Source organism: Oncorhynchus gorbuscha, linkage group LG11, assembly GCF_021184085.1.
Source record: "Oncorhynchus gorbuscha isolate QuinsamMale2020 ecotype Even-year linkage group LG11, OgorEven_v1.0, whole genome shotgun sequence".
NCBI classification, from domain to species: domain Eukaryota; kingdom Metazoa; phylum Chordata; class Actinopteri; order Salmoniformes; family Salmonidae; genus Oncorhynchus; species Oncorhynchus gorbuscha.
In genome coordinates this window covers 61,381,745-61,403,684 of record NC_060183.1, presented here as the reverse complement: position 1 = coordinate 61,403,684, position 21,940 = coordinate 61,381,745, and the positions used below count along the sequence as shown (strand labels likewise).

General features: G+C 42.5%; 1 protein-coding gene across 1 annotated transcript in view; it reads right to left on the bottom strand.

The window, feature by feature from the left end:
* Positions 1-21,940, bottom strand: part of LOC124049055 (erbin-like) — a 114,395-nt gene that overhangs the window by 91,561 nt on the left and 894 nt on the right. Inside the window, 1 exon segment of the mRNA XM_046370365.1 lies at positions 4,792-4,867. The gene's annotated coding sequence lies outside the window, so the exon portion shown is untranslated.

Sequence of the window (21,940 nt, the reverse complement as noted above, 5' to 3'; positions counted from 1 at the left end):
ATGTGTCTTCCGTCCTCATATAGGCCCCTAGGCCTGTGTTTACTCTTTTTACAGAGTGTTTGATCTCCCGTACAGCCTCATTCATTAGGCCAGGTGGGACTCTCAGAAAGGGGCTGATTGGTCAGCAACACCAGTCCGATTGGGCACTCTGGAGCAGGCCTACATGGGGGAGAATCTCTGGCCTGGGCAGAAATGCTTATTTCAGCTGCTGCCACAGATAGAACAGTAACAGTAGTGTAGCCTACATTACCATCTGCCTGGAATAGACTCTTAAAGGGAATCATGAGTCTTTACTCGAGCAAGTGAGGACATCCCAACATTTAGTTAGCTGGCTAGTCTAGCAGGCTAAAATAACTCACTTTAGCTGGTTGGCTAGCCGGCAAATTAACTGCATATACCGGTAACACTTGACAACTGGTTAGATGGCGTTATGTATTTCCAAAATATTGGTTTACTTTAATGTAGCTGTAAGCTAGGTGTTGATAGCAAATGGCGGACTGACGCAGTGCTAACGTTAGCAGGCTAGTAGGGCTAACTTTAGCAGACTAGTTGGCTAGCAACCTTGCAAGCTAATTTGTAACAATAAATTCAGTATTTGCTTGTAAGTTGTTTAAAATATACATTAGTCGTGCGTGCAATCGTTTTGGTTTAATTTGAAGTTTTACATTTGAAGTTATTTCTGTTGGCGTTTACATTATAGCAAATAGGCTAGCTTGCCGGGTCCTTCATATTACGTCACACCCCACAAATGTTTTTTCAGCATGACTTCGTCATTCTGATCAGTTTTATGTAATAACTAGAAAAATCTAAAAATGAGGTGTAACTTTGCATTGGGACTTTTGATGAGTATTCTCTTGCAAATTCAGATGTTACGTGTGGGTACGTAAATGCTACCTACCCTTTAACAATTTCTGTGGGTGGCAGGGAGAGAAAGGCAGGGAAATATTGCAATGCACATAATCCTGTTTGGTCCAAAAGAGAGACCTCAGTTTCACTCTGAATGGGTCACAATAATAAACTCAGCAAAAAAATAAAATGTCCCCTTTTCAGGACCCTGTCTTTCAAAGATAATTTGTAAAAATCCAAATTATCCAAACTTCACAGATCTTCATTGTAAAGGGTTTAAACACCGCTTCCCATGCTTGTTCAATGAACCATAAAAACAATTAATGAACATGCACCTGTGGAACGGTCGTTAAGACACTAACAGCTTACAGACGGTAGGCAATTAAGGTCACAGTTATGACAACTTAGGACATTAAAGAGGCCTTTCTACTGACTCTGAAAAACACCAAAAGAAAGATGCCTTGCTCATCTATGTGAACGTGCCTTAGACATGCTGCAAGGAGGCATGAGGACTGCAGATGTGGCCAGGGCAATAAATTGCAATGTACATTCTGTGCAACGCCTAAGAGAGCGCTACAGGGAGACAGGACGGACAGCTGACCATCCTCGTAGTGGCAGACCACATGTAACACCACCTGCACAGGATCGGTACATCCGAACATCACACCTGCAGGACAGGTACAGGATGGCAACAACAACTGCCGGAGTTACACCAGGAAAGCACAATCCCTCCATCAGTGCTCAGACTGTCCGTAATAGGCTGAGAGAGGTTGGACTGAGGGCTTGTAGGCCTGTTGTAAGGCAGGTCCTCACCAGACATCACCGGCAACGATGTCGCCTATGGGCACAAACCCACCGTCACTGGACCAGACAGGACTGGCAAAAAGTGCTCTTCACCGACGAGTCGCAGTTTTGTCTCACCAGGGTTGATGGTCGGATTTGCGTTTATTGTCAAAGGAATGAGCGTTACACCGAGGCCTGTTCTCTGGAGCGGGATCGATTTGGAGGTGGAGGGTCCGTCATGGTCTGGGGTGGTGTGTCACAGCATCATCGGACTGAGCTTGTTGTCTTTGCAGGGAATCTCAACGCTGTGCGTTTCAGGGAAGACATCCTCCTCCCTCATGTGGTATCCTTTCTGCAGGCTCATCCTCACATGACCCTCCAGCATGACAATGCCACCAGCCATACTACTCGTTCTGTGCGTGATGTCCTGCAAATCAGGAATGTCAGTATTCTGCCATGGCCAGCGAAGAGCCCAGATCTCACGTCTGGGATTTGTTGGATCGGAGAGTGAGGGCTAGGACCATTCCCCCCAGAAATGTCCGGGAACTTACAGGTGCATTGGTGGAAGTGGGGTAACATCTCACAGCAAGAACTGGCAAATCTGGTGCAGTCCATGAGGAGGAGATGCATTGCAGTACTTAATGCAGCTAGTGGCCACACCAGATACTGACTGTTACTTTTGATTTTGACCCCCCCCTTTGTTCAGGGACACATTATTCCATTTCTGTTAGTCACATGTCTGTGGAACTTGTTCAGTTTATGTCTCAGTTGTTGAATCTTGTTATGTTCATACAAATATTTCCACAATGTTACGGTTTTCTTCCGTTGAAGGAGAGTCGGACCAAAATGTAGCGTGCTTAGTTCGATACATCTTTAATGACGAAAAAAACACGAACAATACAAAAACAACAACATCTGGTGACTACAAACACAGAGACAGGAACAATCACCCACCAAACACTCAAAGAATATGGCTGCCTAAATATGGTTCCCAATCAGAGACAACAAAAATCACCGGCCTCTGATTAAGAACCGCCTCAGGCAACCATAGACTTTCCTCGACAACCCTACTCAGCCACAATCCCAATACCTACTAAAACCCCAATACAAAAACACACCACAAAATAAACCCATGTCACACCCTGGCCTGACCAAATAAATAAAGAAAACACAAAATACTAAGACCAAGGCGTGACACACAAGTTAAGTTTGCTGAAAATAAACGCAGTTGACAGTGAGAGGACGTTTCTTTTTTTGCTAAGTTTGAAATGTCCAGACCTCAGAAAAATCAATTAGGCCTATTATTAAATAACTGAAAAGCTGTTTAGGACAGTAATGAATGACATAGTTATGGACCAGTTATTGACAAGTCTGAGCCTTTCGGGTAAAACACTGGGGTAAATCCCGATGGAATTGTGCCATTAATTAAAATATATCTTGCAACACTTAGGTTTTCTGAAACAACTCAAAAAATAATTTTAAAAAGCTTTTCAAAGCGACAGTATAGGATAAGCACAGGTTCTCCTTGCAATTTGTCTACCCTGGTGTTGTTTATCAGCAGATAGTTTAACCCCCACACTGTGTGTAGATTGAAATCTGTTGGCATGTATTAAGAGTATGTAGGTAGGCCCACATTTGCAGTCAAATCATTGCATATGTTCCTCTATGTCAGGGTTCTGGCGACCCGCGGGCTGAATTTGGCCCCTGGGTGGTTTTATTTGGCCCAAGTTTTCATTGTTGGACATAGACTGTAAAACATCAGGAAATCAGCTCCAAGAGATTTTTAGTTTGGAAATCTGTACTCAAGTATTCAGTGCTTGCTGTGCCGCGGTGCTAGCTGTGCCACTAGAGATCCCGGTTTGAGTCCAGGCTCTGTCGCAGCCGGCCATGACCGGGAGACCCATGGGGCGGCGCACAATTGGCCCAGCGTCGTCCTGGTTAGGGGAGGATTTGGCCTGGCAGGGATGCTCTTGTCCCATCGCGCTCTAGTGACTCCTGTGGCGGGCCAGGCGTAATGCATGCTGACCCAATCGCCAGTTGTACGGTGTTTCCTCCAAAACATTGGTGCGGCTGGCTTTGGGGTTAAGCGGGCATTGTGTCAAGAAGCAGAGCGGCTGGGCTGGGTTGTGTTTCGGAGGACGCACGGCTCTGGACCTTCGCCTCTCCCGAGTCCGTACGGGAGTTGCAGCGATGGGACAAGACTGTAACGACCAATTGGATACCACGAAATTAGGGAGAAAAAGGGGAAATAAAATAAATACATATTTTATCATATTAGGATTGTTGCGGGCAATTTGCAGGCTATAAATCAACAACCTCTGCATAATCAAAACAGTTGCTTTGTGAGACGGATCAAAACAGTTGCTTTGTGAGACGGTGTTCACAGTTAGCCATTGTTATGTAAATGATAGATGAAGAGTACCAGTGGCCTGCCCTTGGCCCCAAGTGAGAGCAGATCCGCCGGAGCCTTGGCCAAGTTAGACACGGGTACTGGCATGCATAGATGGAAACCGAAATGTGTCTTCTGGGTAAAACACTGGTAAATCCTGTATGGAAATGTACCACCACCATGACACATTTCAATACAGGATTCACCGCAGTGTTTTACACAAAAGGCTCAGAGGAGAGCTCCTGGTGTGCTTATGCAAAACATGAGCCCAAACCTGAAAAGCATCAACAGGAGCAGCACCCCACCCTGTTCTCCTGGAGGCCAAAAGATAGGATACATTGACCGGCCAAAGTGTCTTAAATGACCGATTTAACAGGCGTGCGAGCAGTCTCGAGTCAGTCCTCTTGATCATGTAGACGAGCGAACACAGAAACAAGCATGTTAACAACCCTTTCCAGGCCTTATTGCAAATTACATATGCTTGAGAAAGCTAAAGTCAGACCAGTAACAGAGCAAGGCAATGAAGGCTATGGAGGATCCAGAGATTGCCATGTTACAGAAAAGATATGTGAGGGGTAGTCTATTCAGCCACTTTTGGGGTCAAATGGAGGTTGTCTGAAAAACCCTTCTTTATCATTAAAAAAACACATTTCATCAACAAGCCTTGATCAGAGTCATGATGTTAGCCAGAGCTAGGTTCAAAGTCAAGCCAAGCAGGCCATTACACAGAGCAAGGCTCAAAGTCATTCCCAGCAGGCCATTCCTTACCTTACCTTGTCATTTATGACCCGGGCTACTGGATCCCAAGTGGTGGCAGGTGAGAGACCCAACAGCAGCACAGGTGCTTATCTGGAGAAGGGAATAAGCAGATACGTTGGTTAAGTGCAGAAACACTTATGCTAAATCTTCTCATAATCTTAGGGTTAAGCCTAAATGGCCCATTACCCTTATTAGACAGGATTATCCAAGCCAAATGATCTTTATCTACTTAAACCAACATGGATAAGGGGGGGGGTTATGTGATGTAAGGATTTTGCAAAAGAGCTGTTTTTGTTCATTGCATTCAGTGATACTCCGGAGCTAGGAGTCCAGAATTCCACCATACCCCACTCTGAGGCTATGCTCATAAAATAAACAGTTTATCTGAGGCAGTGCAATAGGCCTACATTTCATTGTGTCGTTTTACATATCGACTTTTGTGACACTCCAATTTGAAAGAATTAAATAAAATATGCACCAGAACCCATATCTTGGGCAACAATGACATTTGAAAAACACAAACAATGCAGTGTTTACAAATAGCTTATTAGGCTACATTGACTTTTGAATCAATTAGGGATGCAAATTTCAGTCAATTTTGCTGCCGACTAACTGACCCTCATTAAAATTTAAATTAAACAGTAAAATTAAGAGACCAACAGAAAATACTATCAGAGATCTGTATATAATGATGAGATGCTTATATTTCTGCTCTGGCAATAGGAGTCTTCCCAAGGCTTTAAGGTAGGCGACAAGCTTAGGCCCAAAATAAACCCATAGAAATGTATTGGGCTTATTTTGGACATATTTTGGTGAGAGTGAAACCTCCTGCTTTGCCTCTTCCTATCTGATACTATGCATGATACAATGACTGGACAATTTTCATTAAGAGCTTAATGGAAACATGCAACAATAGCAAGCCTAATGTTTTACTGTTCAAAAAGCTACTGCCTAATATTGAATTTGCAACTCTTGCAATGAATAATATAACGTCATCTTTAAACATTTGCCAAAATGCAGTTCTCGGAAAACACTGTTCTAAACCTATTGCGAGCAGTTGTTACAGTAATTGAAATCTCTGTTAGAAACTTTAAAAAAGGGTGAATCTAATAGCAACAACTATGATGGGTTACTAATATAGGATTCTGCTTTGGCTTCTGGACAATGAAAGAAAGTTGATATGAAATCCAATAGAACAGGAGAGAAATTCTGGTTAATGGCATGAGGAAGTCTTTATAAAATAATTGCCTTGTTTCTACGGATGGATTTTGCAAGGCTACTTTGAAGCAAGGTAAGACATGCCTCACTATTTGAAGTAAAGTAAAACGTTCAGGTTTCAAATAATTAAACCACAGACAGAGCAATGAGACAGATATTACTACCAAATATATGGTAGTGAGAGGAAGCTCAGTGGCCGGCAGTGGGTGAAGATGGAACGAGATGGATTTTGACCGACATTCTGCTAATTTTCACATTGATTAACATTTCATCTCAATTCAGTTTGCAGTTCCCAAAACGACTATCTGTTACGAACAGAGTGGACTACGTTTTGTAGACTTTACCCATTGCCAAAGAAAAAAAACGATGTGTTGTTTAGGAGTGCAAAGGCTAATTGAGTAATTGCACACAAGCACTTCACAGAGTATATGTTCCCTAACGGAAATGCTTACAAGCAAAAATTAAAGCAAGAAGCACCAGTGACTTGATCAATAAAAGAGTGGTCAGATGAAGCAGATGCTAAGCTACAGGACTGTTTTGCTAGCACAGACTGACATATGTTCTGGGATTCCTCCGATGGCATTGGAGTACACCACATCAGTCATTGGCTTCATCAATAAGTGCATCGATGACGTCATCCCCACAGTGACCGTACGTACATACCCCAACCGGAAGCCATGGCTTATAGGCAACATCCGCACTAAGCTAAAGGCTAGAGCTTATGCTTTCGAGGAGTGGAACTCTAACCCGGAAGCTTATACGAAATCCTGCTATGCCCTGCGGAAAACCGTCAGACAAGCAAAGAGTCAATACAGGACTAAGATCGAATCGTACTACACCAGATCTGATGCTCGTCGGATGTGTTAGGGCTTGCAAACCATTAGACTACAAAGGAAAGCACAGCCAAGAGCTGCCCAGTGACATGAGCCTACCAGATGAGCTAAACTACATCTATGCTCGCATCGAGGCAAATGACACTGAAACATGCAAGAGAGCACCAGCTGTTCTGGAAGACTGTGTGATCACGCCTACCTGTAGCAGTCACGTCTGTAGTCATGAAGTGTTTTGAAAGGCTGGTCATGGCTCACATCAACACCATTATCCCAGAAACCTTAAACCCACTCCAATGTGCATACCGTCCCAACAGATCTACAGATGATGCCATCTCTATTGCACTCCACACTGCCCTGTCCCACCTGAACAAAAGGAACACCTATGTGAGAATGCTACTCATTGACTACAGCTCAGTGTTCAACACCATAGTGTCCTCAAAGCTCATCAATAAGCTAAGGACCCTGGGACTAAACACCTCCCTCTGCAACTGGACCCTGGACTTCCTGACGGGCCGCTCCCAGGTGGTAAGGGTAGGTAACAATATATCCGCCACGCTGATCCTCAGTCCCCTCCTGTACTCCCTGTTCACTAAGTTGGCTGATGACACAACAGTGGTAGGCCTGATCACCGACAACGATGAGACAGCCTATAGGGAGGTCAGAGACTGACCGTGTGGTGCCAGGACAACAACCCCTCAATGTGATCAAGACAAAAGAGATGATTGTGGACTACATGAAAAAGATGACTGAGCACGCCACCCTTCTCATTGACAGGTCTGCAGTGGAGCAGGTTGAGAGCTTCAAGTTCCTTGGTGTCCACATCACGAACAAACTAACATGGTCCAAGCACACCAACACAGTCATGAAGAGGGCACGACAAAACCTATTACACCTCGGGAGACTGAAAAGATTTGGCATGGGTACTAGAGGTTGACCGATTAATCGGAATGGCCGATTAATTGGGGCCGATTTCAAGTTTTCATAATGATTTTTGGACAGTGATTTTTTTTTTTTTTTAGACCTTTATTTAATCTTTATTTATCTTGGCAAGTCAGTTAAGAACACATTCTTATTTTCAATGACAGCCTAGGAACGGTGGGTTAACTGCCTCGTTCAGGGGCAGAACGACAGATTTTCACCTTGTCATCTCGGGGGATCCAATCTTGCAACCTTACAGTTAACTAGTCCAACGCAATAACAACCTGCCTCTCCTGTTACGCGAATGCAGTAAGCCAACGTAAGTTGTTAGCTAGCATTAAACTTATCTTATAAAAAACAATCAATCAATCATAATCACTAGTTAACTACACATGGTTGATGATATTACTAGATATGTCCTGCGTTGCATATAATCTGACTGAGCATACAAGTATCTGACTGAGCGGTGGTAGGCAGAAGCAGGCGCGTAAACATTCATTCAAACAGCACTTTCGTGCATTTTGCCAGTAGCTCTTCCTTATGCGTCAAGCATTGCATTGTTTATGAATTCAAGCATATCAACTCCCGGGATGAGGCTGGTATAACCGAAGTGAAATGGCTAGCTAGATAGCGCGCGCTAATAGTGTTTCAAACGTCACTCGCTCTGAGCCTTGGAGTGGTTGTTCCCCTTGCCCTGCATGGGTAATGCTGCTTTGAGGGTGGCTGTTGTCGTTGTGTTCCTGGTTCGAGCCCAGGGAGGAGCGAGGAGGGGGATGGAAGCTATACTGTTACACTGGCAATACTAAAGTGCCTATAAGAACATCCAATAGTCAAAGGTTAATGAAATACAAATGGTATAGAGGGAAATAGTCCTATAATTCCTATAATAACTACAACCTAAAACTTCTTACCTGGGAATATTGAAGACTCATGTTAAAAGGAACCACCAGCCTTCATATGTTCTCATGTTCTGAGCAAGGAACTTAAACGTTAGCTTTCTTACATGGCACATATCGCACTTTTACCTTCTCCAACACTTTGTTTTTGCATTATTTAAACCAAATTGAACATGTTTCATTATCTATTTGAGGCTAAATTGATTTTATTGATGTATTATATTAAGTTAAAATAAGTGTTCATTCCGTATTGTTGTAATTGTCATTATTACAAATAAAAAATTAAAGAAAATATATATTTATTTAAATCGGCCAATTAATCGGCATCGGCGTTGAAAAATCATAATCGGTCGACCTCTAATGTGTACTCAGATCCTCAAAAGATTCTACAGCTGCACCATCGAGAGACTGGTTGCATCACTGCCTGGTATGGAAACAGCTCGGCCTCCCGACCGCAAGGCACTACAGAGGGTAGTGCGAACGGCCCAGTACATCACAAGCTTCCTGCCATCCAGGACCTTTATACAAGGCAGTGTCAGAGGAAGGCCCTAAAAATTGTCAAAGACTCCAGCCAACCTTGTCTCTGCTACCGCACAGCAAGCGGTACCAGAGCGCCAAGTCTATGTCTAAGAGGCTTCTAAACAGCTTCTACCCCCAAGCCATAAGACTCCTGAACACCTAATCAAATGGCTACCCAGACTATTTGCATTGCCCCCCCCCTTACACCACTGCTACTCTCTGCTGTTATCATCTATGCATAGTCACTTTAATAACTCTACCCACATGTACATATTACCTCAGCTATTGTTGGTTAGGGGCTCGTAAGTAAGCATTTCACTGTAAAGTCTACACCTGTTGTATTCGGTGCATGTGACTAATAAAATTTGATTTGATCATTTGATTTTGATTTGAAATGTGCAAATGAATGCTGGAATGCGCCAATAGGATCTCTTGAGATTGAGAAATTAAATAGCTCCTTTTAAATTATGGCAACCCACTTTTCTTTTTTTTTAACCCACGATTGCATTTAGAATTGTTATTTGTTGTGCTATGACTGAGTTTACAAAAGCAGGTTTCACTTCAGTAGCCTTCAGGCTTTGAGGAGCTACTCTTGTACAGTAGGGCAGATGGAAGACTATTCCACTCCTCAAACTAGGCTCTCTGTATGCTGTAGGCGTGTGATAAATAAAATGCATGACGACTAACAAAAACACATATGCGCCACAATTGACCATGTAGACCGATAAGCATGACTGATCAAATGTATTTTCTCCGGCTAACCGATTAACATTCCTAGAATCAATCTTAAATTCATGTGAGTTTAATGGTAATTCAATTTGTCCAGTATTTTTGTAAGGACATGCATGAATAGACTATTGGTTAATGAAACATTTGTGAGATGTCAAATGACAATAGCTGTATTATTATGACTAAAGCAGGGAGTGGGAAATACGCATGACATCTGTTTTGTATGCAACTGACAGGACTGCTGCATCATTTTAACTTGTCACAACACAAAGAAATCTAATCTAAAAATAATCCTCCACTGTTGTTGTGGACAAATTAATACTATCAATTTAGTTATTATTTTATGGAGGAACAATTTGGCTTGTTTAGGATGCATGTATCTTGTCGTTTGCGGTCTGAAAAACATCGCTAGATTAGGTGTCTGTTTTGTCAAGAATGAGGCTAGTGTATGCTATTGGACTATCCTACACTACCTTATAGAACGGCAGCAAAAAAAGCCTCTATTTACATGTTGCTTATTAATGCATTTCACTACTTTTGGATTATAATTGGATTTTAAGGCTTGTATGAATGTCCTGCTTAATATAATGTTTGCGCCATCATTGCAAATCAAATGCATTACACCTAAGAAACACTTAAAATGGCTAGCTTTTGCTAAAGCCTATATAAATGAGCGTTAGCATTCTAGCTAACAACGGCTGCATCCAAAATAGTTATTTTGCAAAGATCACAAACAAAAATAATCTTAGCGACTGTTCTAGCAAGAATCAAAACATAATTGTAAGCGTATGATAGCCCAAAAAGGTTTTTGTTTAGAAGTAATAAAAACTTAAATCTAGGCTATGTTGAATGGACGCAGATGGAGACGGCTTTCCTACTGCTGCCAAGAGTCGTGCACATTTGTCCATGACGTCAGTGTGTTATGTACTGGAAAATGGTCTATAGGCACATAGCCTACACCTCTTGGACAGCCACAGAAAAAAGTAGCATTAGCATACACAGCCTAGAGTGTAGCCTGTGAGGCCTAATCTACTTGCCAGCTGATCGGAGACAAACCCAATCAGCGCTGGGTTCACCCCACCTTGCCTTTACTCTCCCTGAGCCCATACAGCACAATGGAGTTACAGTGCAGCCCAACACTGTCTGTGTGTCACAGTCAGCTGAGTACACTACTGGGCTGCATCATCATTGCCACTTTCTGCTCCACTCCCTACGGAGGGCTTTTAGTTCTCTCTTAAAGCTGCGATAGCTAACTTTTTGGGTGACCCGAACAAATTCACATAGAAATGTGTTTTAGATCTTTCATTCTTATCAAAAGCAAGTCTAAGAAGCAGTGGATTTGTTCTATGTGCACTAGTTCTATGCTTCCCATTCTTATTTTTTTTACATCTTTACTTTCTTTTTTGTACACCAGTTTTAAAACAGCTGAAAATACAATATAGTTTGTTATGGAAAATGTATTATTTCATAATACAATCTTTAAGTATCATGGATTGACTAATGGCTCCACGCATTCACACATACACTACATGACCAAAAGTATATGGACACCTGCTCGTTGAACATCTCATTTCAAAATCATGGGCATTAATATGGAATTGGTCCCCCCCTTTGCTGCTATAACAGCCTCCACTCTTCTGGGAAAGCTTTCCACTAGATGTTGGAACATTGCTGCGGGGACTTGGTTCCATTCAGCCACAAGAGCATTAGTGAGATTGGGCACTGATGTTGGCCGATTAGTCGTTGTTCGCAGTAGGCGTTCCAATTCATCCCAAAGGTGTTTGATGGGGTTGAGGTCAGGGCTCTGTGCAGGCCAGTCAAGTTCTTCCACACCGATCTTGACAAACCATTTCTGTATGGACCTCGCTTTGTGCACGGAAGCATTGTCATGCTGAAACAGGAAAAGGCCTTCCCCAAAATGTTGCCACAATGTTGGAAGCACAGAATTGTCTAGAATGTCATTGTATGCTGAAGCGTTTAGATTTCCCTTCACTGTAACTAAGGGGCCTAGCCCAAACCATGAAAAACAGCCCCAGACCATTATTCCTCCTCCACCAAAACTTTACAGTTGGCACTATGCATTCGGGCAGGTAGTGTTCTCCTGGCATCCACCAAACCCTAGATTCATCTGTCAGACTGCCAGATGGTGAAGCGTGATTAATGACTCCAGAGAACGCCTTTCCACTGCTTCAGAGTCCAATGGTGGTGAGCTTTACATCACTCCAGTCGACGGTTGGCATTACGCATGGTGATCTTAGGCTTGTGTGCGGCTGCTCGGCCATGGAAACCCTCGGCCATCATATTCAGTAGGCCTATAAAGTACACAATGTGTATATGCAAACACACACGCACGCACACACACACACACACACACACACACACACACACACACACACACACACACACACACACACACACACACACACACACACACACACACACACACACACACACAGGTAAAGGGCATTTGTAGTACTCTCCCTCTGGTGTGCTGTGAAGTGAATAAGAGCAAAGCAACCCAGTGTCTGATCTGCATCTAGTAGACACCAGACACAGAGCATTAGCCAATACAAAAATGTATTATGTGCATCAAACCAATACTCCAAATACTAGAACACAGGCACATTTAGGCCTATGTACACTCATTATTACTGTACTAACTGCTGTTTACGCACAGTAACCTGCCCTGGACAAAGCAAAGCAAACTTTTGTTTCTGGCACTCAGATAGGCCTAACAATAAACGGTGAATTAAGGGAGCTATAGAGTGTAGGCCTCCTTCTGTGTCAACCCTTACACATGTTTAGGCTACATGTGATAATATGTGGCGTGCTTATGCTTAAATATGCTCCGGATTGTCTCGCTCATTGTGGCCACTTAATTGAAAATAAAAAGAATTAGGCTTTGTGAATGTGTAACAGTCAAGTTGTAGTAGAGAGAGGGAGGGGGAGAGAAATGTAGTGAGAGACAGATGTTCTCTAAAGTGGGTCAGAGGCAGAATGGGGAGGCAGAGTGCACAGATGTGAGTTACATTTGTCAGACTGTCATATCAAATGCTATGCAAACTGACAAATGTTACAGCTATTTTAGAAAGTCAACAAAATCTTGCGAATTGCGTACCAAGAATGGGTTTTTGGCTGATATTAAATGGGCTATCACCTACTTTTCAAAATGTGTAGCTACTTAAAAAAAATAGTAGCTTTTTAATTGTGGCCATCTAGAATTGTTGGGCTTATAAAAGCACATTTCACTACAGCAGCAATGAGCTGAGCTCTAGCAAGGATGTGATACTCCCCTCAAAATAGGCTCTGTATGCTGTGCACGTGTAATAAATAAAATACAAAACGGCTAAGGAAAATACACACGGGACAATTTAATTCCACAAAATTATGCAAATTATCCTAATGTCAAACCCATTCAGCATGTATAGCCAGATGAGAGTTGTGTCTCTGGTGGTAGCTTTAAGCTACTTTTATTCCGGTAAAAAAAAAAAAAAAATTCAACAGCGCATTTGATAAAAATAACCTAGCAAATTAGATTGGTTGTCACTCAACTAATACGGCCAAATACTGCATAAGCCATTTGACAAAGATTTGAATTCTGAATGTGCCACGCAGATGTGCCAGATCAGGAATAGGCCTATCCTTCGTTGGTCAGAACGCAAAGCTTCGCACAGAGCGCAGTTTCAGTGGTTAAACCTTCTGGGAGTGTACCACCAACTGAAGTTGGCTCTGCCTGGAGTACCCCTGAAATACCCCCTCGTGTGCATTTTACCAGTAAGCCTATGGTCGCCTGAGTCTTCAAGTACCCCCCCATTTATGTAGTTTAGTCCTTAAATAATATTGTTCTGTACCATGTATTATGTCATGTTTCATGTGGAACCCAGGATGAGTAACTGCTGCTTTTGCAGCGACTAATGGGGATCCTAATAAATACCAATACCCCCGTGGATAGGACAAATAGCCCAAGGGGTCCTAGTATACCTGGTTGGGAACCACTGGACTATGTATAGGCCAGACATTGTATAGGCCTATCCTATGTTTTCTGACAAAAACTAAAAAAAGCACACTTGTGTGACTCATAAAGGGGACTTGTCTGTAGCACTGTACTTCTCATTTCCCACCAATGTGATGGGCTGACACTTAAGTAGCTCTCTGTAGCCCTGGATGTCCATCCATCTGTAGTAAGCACAACACAGTGTACATTGGCCAATTCATTGATACCTTTAGCTTGCTTATATAGAGCGGTTACTACCATTTTGTGGAAATGGGTGCCAGAGGGCGAAGCTGAATATGGCTCGACCACTTTCATAAAGTGCTGAAACCCCTACACATTTCTACTACCGGGAATGGGGGCATATCTCCTGTAATTTATTTGGTCCGGTCAGTCAGCTGTGAAGGGCTGCTTGAATGCATTGCCGTCTTGCTCTGGTGGTAGGAAAAGTGAGGTGATGTCGGCGTAAATGTGTCAACATGTGCGAGGTGTCGGCAGCTGCATAGGCTATTCTGGTTGGGCAGTGGTGACGTACTCTCTGTCCGTCGCCCTTATAACCTACTGGGAAGCCAAATTAGTTCCCGGCTGCAGCTCTCAAAAGTAGTTTAAAATGCGCCAATTTAGATTTAATTTGGATTACAATGTGTGCATAGGCTCTAGTTGTTTTTCAGCTCAGGATAGGCCTCAACAAGCCATTACACAATTACAGACAGACGACATGAACAACTACAGGTGATCTAGTAAAAAAACATAGAATTCACAAGAGTATAACAAAATCATAAAACTGCAAATTAAAAACATTGACAGGTCAGGGAATCAGCCTCAAAATCCTTCATCAATGATTTAAAAACACCAATCGGGACAAGTTCTTCCAGGGGTGTAAAGATACACGAATTCGTACAGTTCAGTACGGGGATCTCGGTTCGGTCCGCACTGTGAACCTGAATTAATAGATTAAAAACAGTAGGTTTATAGGCTATGCCTATGCTGCATTGTATGCCCAAGGCATACAATGAGCCCTTCCTGGTTAAATAAATGTAAAAAATAAATAAAATAAAAACATATATTATTTAGTGGCATACAATGCAGCGTTTTGTTTTTTTGTTTGTTTTTAAATCGGCAGATCGGGCGCCCAAAAAATCCCGATTGTTATGAAAACTTGAAATCGGCCCTAATTAATCGTCCATTCCGATTAATCGGTCGACCTCTACCCTTAACGCGGCCACCCTCCCGCAGCAACAAGAAAATAGCATTAATGCCCTGGTTTTAGGACATCCTCCGAGTGAGTTCGGGAGATGGAGGTATGAGGTTGCCATTCACACCAGCAAACCAGACATCAACAGAAACTGTCCAACTGACTTTCTCTTGACTGTGGGACAGTAGCAGTAGACCTATAGGGTTTACTCAACGCCTTGTCTTGTGAGTTTATGCAGGCTGTTAGGTGTATGCAGGCTTTGGTCCACTTCGAGCCTAGCATTAGCCTATAACACCTGTTTTTACTAATCATTGAGACCTAGTGCTGGGGCAAAATCCCCCCCACACAGCTCAGAGGGACAAGGAGCAAAAATAAACTCATGGTGTCTCCCTATAGATATGTAGTAGTTTGTGACAATACCACACAACCCTGTGAAAATAGAGATAAAAAGCATTCTCTGGGGCCATTAATCCAGTTGGATTAATGTCAATTGACTGTTTTTTGATGTATTGAGCGAAGGGCAGATGGATAGGGAATCAGTCAAAGGGCTGACGGTGAACACGACACTGTCAAAACCAGATGGACTGATATAGGCCCCATCTTCTAGAGAGAAGCCACTGGGGGAACAGTCACTTTGCTGTGCCACAGCAGGAAGGACTCAGATACATTAGCAGTCCAAAAGGCCAGCCCCCACTCCCCATCGATGATGAAAGGGGTTTCAGTGTAATATCTGAAGTGAATTAGATTAAAGAGAGACAGGGAATAAGAGAGCATGCTTGAGCTTATTCTCAGGATGCAGATGAAAATCAAACTGTTCCAAAACTGCCGTCACTGGCAGCAGCTAAATGGGTGATATATAAAGCACCCAATATAGAGCTCTTTAAAATTCCCATCCCAATTTCCACAAATGTGGGTAATCAATGAAGGTCAATCTAAGGACACTGGAGTCATGCTCCACTACACATCGATTCCTCATGACAGTAACCGAGTCACCTATTGAGCCTTAAACAGGGTAGATTAGGCTACACAGCCTCAGAGGCATCATATTGAATATATGTCCTTTTCTTTTCAAGATTATATCGTTCTAAATTATTGTTGTTTCAAAGTGGCATGTAATACACAATACAAAACCAATAACTTACCCATGGGTACGGCCTAGGTTTCATGAGGTGCTTTCTTCTTACTCACCAACATAAAATGATCTACAGAATATCTAATGCTCAGTCTGTACCAAGAACATGTGATATAAGCATGGCTATACAGTCAGGCAGTGAATATACAGTAGCACTCGAGAGACCGGGCTCTCTACATCTTAATGGAAACATTCCATAGCACTTTCACACACACTTAGTCCTAAAGCATTGCCCTGGTGGAATGGATCTGAAGGATCCATCTAAATATTTCCTTTCTGGGGGGACGGATCAGACCATTGTGAAGCAAAAGAGGGCTCCATGGAAAATGCCATGAATAACTGCTACTATTAACGTATTTATCGACCTGGCCAAGGCTTTCGATTCTGTCAATCACCACATTCTTATTGGCAGACTCAACAGCCTTGGCTTCTCAATTGATTGCCTCGCCTAGTTTACCAACTTCTTCGCTGATAGAGTTTAGTGTGTCAAATCGAAGGGCCTGTTGGCCGGTCCTCTGGCAGGCTCTATGGGGGTGCCACAGGGCTCAATCCTCGGGCCGACTCTTTTTTCTGTATATATCAATGATGTTGGTCTTGCTGCGGGCGATTCCCTGATCCACCTCTACGCAGATGACACCATTCTATATACTTCCGGCCCGTCCTTGGACACTGTGCTATCTAACCTCCAAACTAGCTTCAATGCCATACAACACTCCTTCCGTGGCCTCCAACTGCTCTTAAACGCTAGTAAAACCAAATGCATGCTTTTCAACCGTTTGCTGCAGGCACCCGCACGCCTGACCAGCATCACCACCCTGGATGGTTCCAACCTTGAATATGTGGACATCTATAAGTACCTAGGTGTCTGGCTAGACTGTAAACTCTCCTTCCAGACTCATATCAAACATCTCCAATCGAAAATCAAATCAAGAGTCAGCTTTCTACTCCGCAACAAAGCCTCCTTCACTCACGCCGCCAAACTTACCCTAGTAAAACTGACTATCCTACCGATCCTCAACTTCGGCGATGTCATCTACAAAAATGCTTCCAACACTACTCAGCAAACTGGATGCAGTTTATCACAGTGCCATCTGTTTTGTCACTAAAGCACCTTATACCACCCATCACTGCGACTTGTACGCTCTAGTCGGCTGGCACTCGCTACATATTCGTCGCAGACCCACTGGCTCCAGGTCATCTACAAGTCCATGCTAGGTAAAGCTCCGCCTTATCTCAGTTCACTGGTCACGATGGCAACACCCATCCGTAGCACACGCACCAGCAGGTGTATCTCACTGATTATCCCTAAAGCCAACACCTCATTTGGCCGCCTTTCGTTCCAGTTCTCTGCTGCCTGTGACTGGAACGAATTGCAAAAATCGCTGAAGTTGGAGACTTTCATCTCCCTCACCAACTTCAAACATCTGCTATCTGAGCAGCTAACCGATCGCTGCAGCTGTACATAGTCTATCGGTAAATAGCCCACCCATTTTTACCTACCTCATCCCCATAATGTTTTTATTCATTTACTTTTCTGCTCTTTTGCACACCAATATCTCTACCTGTACATGCCCATCTGATCATTTATCACTCCAGTGTTAATCTGCAAAATTGTAATTATTCGCCTACCTCATGCCTTTTGCACACAATGTATATAGACTCCCCTTTTTTCCTACTGTGTTATTGACTTGTTAATTGTTTACTCCATGTGTAACTGTGTTTTCTGTTCACACTGCTATGCTTTATCTTGGCCAGGTCGCAGTTGCAAATGAGAACTTGTTCTCAACTAGCCTACCTGGTTAAATAAAGGTGAAATAAATGTTAAAAAATACTACCCACCACTGCGACCTGTACGTTCTCGTTGGTTGGCCCTCGCTTCATAATCGTCGCCAAACCCACTGGCTACAGGTTATCTACAAGTCTCTGCTAGGTAAAGCCCTGCCTTATCTCAGCTCACTGGTCACCATAGCAGCACCCACTCGTAGCACGCGCTAAAGCCAATTCCTCCTTTGGTCGCCTTTCCTTCCAGTTCTCTGCTGCCAATGACTGGAACGAACTGCAAAAAATATCTGAAGCTGGAGACTACACAGAAAAATACAGGGTGCGCTTACAACATTGTCAGTGACATAACATAGTCTTGTTTTTAGTGTCTAGTAGGGCAGGGCGATATGGCCTGAAAATCATCTCAAACTTATTCACTATACATCTCAGTTTTTTAAATGTTCTCTCTAAATAAGCTTTGTTGTACAATTCACGAATGATGACTATCTTATTGTAGTAGGCATTATAGAAAATAAACACAGGTCTCAAACAAATCTCAGAACAAAAATATAAAACACAATATGCAACAATTTAAAAGATTTTACTGAGTTACAGTTCATATAAGGAAATCAGTCAAGACAATTAATTACCCACCCTCCCTCAGACGATCCCGCAGGTGAAGCAGCCGTATTTGGAGGTTCTGGGGCGTGGTTACACATGGTCTGCAGTTGCAAGACTGGTTGCCAAATTCTATGAAACGACATTGGAGGCGACTTATGGTAGAGAAGTGAACAAACAATTCTCTGGCAACAGCGTTGGTGGACATTCCTGCAGTCAGCATGCCCTACTAGACACTGCACACTCTTTCAACTTGAGACTTCTGTGGTCTTGTGTTGTTTGATAAAACTGCCATTTTTTTAGTGGTCTTTTGTCCCTAGCACAAGTTGTGCACCTTTGTAATGATCATGCCGTTTAATCAGCTTCTTGATATGCCACATCTGTCAGGTGGATGGATTATCTTGGCAAAGGAGAAATGCTCACTAACAGGGATGTAAACAAATTTGTGCACAAAATTATACTTCAGCTCATGAAACATGGGACCAACACGTTACATGTTCCGTTTATGTTTTTGTTCAGTATATTTCAAGTTTAGCTCAATCTGAGTCTGGTAAAATAATCAGTGTTATTGTGTAGGCTTTGAAGTCGGTGTATGTAGCAGCCTTATTTGTATTTGTTCAATGTCTCAATTTCATAAACTACATTAGATAAACAGTGCATTCGGAAAGTATTCAGACCCTTTGACTTTTTCCATATTTTGTTACGTTACAGCCGTATTCTGAAAAGGATTATTTTCCCCCCTTATCAATCTACACATAATACCCCATAATGACAAAGGAAAAACAGGTCGACATTTTTGCAAATGTATAAAGATCACATTTACATAAGCATTCAGACCCTTTACTCAGTACTTTGTTGAAGCACCTCTGGCAGCGATTACAACCTCGAGTCTTCTTGGGGATGACGCTACAAGCTTGGCACACCTGTATTTGGAGAGTTTCTCCCATTCTTCTCTGCAGATTCTCTCAAGCTGTCAGGTTGAATGGAGAGTGTTGTTGCACAGCTATTTTCAGGTCTCTCCAGTCTTTTACGCACAGAGTATCAGCCCTGGTGCACTCTGTCTCTCATTCTATTCTTTATTTTTCAATGCTTATTCAAATTAAGGGTGAGAAGAGCTAACAAATCAGAGGTGAGGAACACCTGATGCTGTGCTGACTTCTCTCACTTGGATGCTCTCCGTGTTTCACGGCCTCTGAACCACCTTACCCTGAAGAGTTGCCCCTGATCATAGATCTAGGATTGTACACGATCCCAATTGAACTCCCTCTCCCACACACCCAGGCACACAATATCAATATTATATAAATGACTTGTTACACTGAACAAAAATATAAACACATGTAAAGTGTTGGTCCCATGTTTCATGAGTTGAAATAAAATACCCCAGAATGTTCCATATGCACAAAAAGCTTCTTTCAAAATTTCACACACAAATTTCTCTAAATCTGTTAGTGAGCATTTCTTCTTTGCCTAAATAATCCATCCACCTGACAGGTGTGCCGTGTCAAGAAGCTGATTAAACAGCATGATCATTACTCGGATGCACCTTGTGCTGGGGACAAAAGGCCACTCAAATGTGCACAACACAAGGCCTCAGATGCAATTGGCATGCTGACGGCAGGATTGTCCACCAGAGAATTTAATGTTCATTTCTCTACCATAAACTGCCTCCAACAATTTTATTCAGAGAATTTGTCAGTATGTCTTACCGGCCAACCACTGACCATTTGTATGGCATCGTGTGGGTGAGCGATTTTCTGATGTCAGAGTTGTGAACAGAGTGCCCAATGGTGGCGGTGGGGTTATGTTATGATTTGTTGTTAAATGTTACCAATTTGAATACATTTATTTTATGTGAACATGTATTGTTGTTCTTACATTTAAATGTAATATCTGCTTTGTGTTTTCCTTTTAGCCATGGAAAAATTAACACAGAATCATCCCAGATTGTTGTTTTGGTTACATGTGTCTTTGGCTATCATATTATACTAACCAAAATGCAAATAGCCTACTTCCTTTATAGCAAGGCATGGTTAAAAGGAATCAATCCAACCAACAAGATCAATCAAAAACCACTCGAAAGGATCGCTCGTCTGCTGCTGTATGTCAATCAAATGTATTTATAAAGCCTTTTTACATCAGCAGATGTCAAAGTGCTTAAACAGATACCCAGCCTAAAACCCCAAAGAGCAAGCAATGCAGATGTAGAAGCATGGTGCCTAGGTAAAACTCCCGAGAAAGTGGAATCAGGCTCTGATGGGTGGCCAGTCCTATTCTGGCTGTGCCTGGTGGAGATTATGAGTACATAGCAATTAAGGCCAGATTGTTCTTCAAGATGTTCAAAGATGACCAGCAAGGTGAAATAATAATTAGTGGTTATAGAGGGTGTGCAATATGTCAGCACCTCACGAGTAAATGTCAGTTGGCTTTTCGTAGTGGAGCATTCAGAGGTTGAGACAGCAGGTGTGGTAAAGAGACTACCTGTAAGAGGATGGCAACCCCACTGTTAAGATCTTTATGGGATGGCATTTTCCCCAGTTGTCACACAATAATGAACAGCTCAGGTTGTCAGGTCAACAGGTTCACCTTTGGATAGTTATAATAACCTGGAGGTGCAGAGTTGTGAAATTGATCATCCACAGTGAAGATGAGCCTACCAAGTGCCTCGAACCTATCCTGTTAGATTCCTCACCTGCTAATTCTCTAGGCTCACTAGCCACAAAAGTAACAAACCAGTAATGTTTGTTTAAAAAAAAAAAAAAAAAAAATTTAAAAGACAGCCATTACTCCATAGACCTAAGCATAGGATGGCTCACAGGTAAAGCTAGTAACAGTCTATTTAACCAGGGTAAATACAAAAAGGTTAACAAATAATGATAGAATTTAACACCCACTAAGATCCCAGTCATTGCAGGGTTCTAATCATTCTAGCTAGGTAGCTAGTGAGAATGCCATTAGATACGTTCTTATCACCTTCAGATACATCCGTCGCGAGATTAGCCTCACTGTCTCGGGTCAATAACACACGATCAAAGCCAACTGATTGAAGTTAGCTAGTTTGGATACTAGATAGCTAATCTTATTAACAAAGGTAAAAGTTAATTAAATGAAAATGCCGAGTACAGCACGACATCGGTCCTCGAATACGAACTGAAGGTGTGCGACACAGGAAGCGATGAACAACAACATATTTCCGCATTATACTGATTGTTTAGAGGCACGAGTCCTGTTTATTGACAATGTCAGATAATTAATTGGGCTGTAGGTTGGTAGCCTTCTAGCTAGCTATTAAAGTACCTAATGTAAGATAGCTTAACGTTAACGGAAAGTAAGCAGTAGCTACATTAACGTTA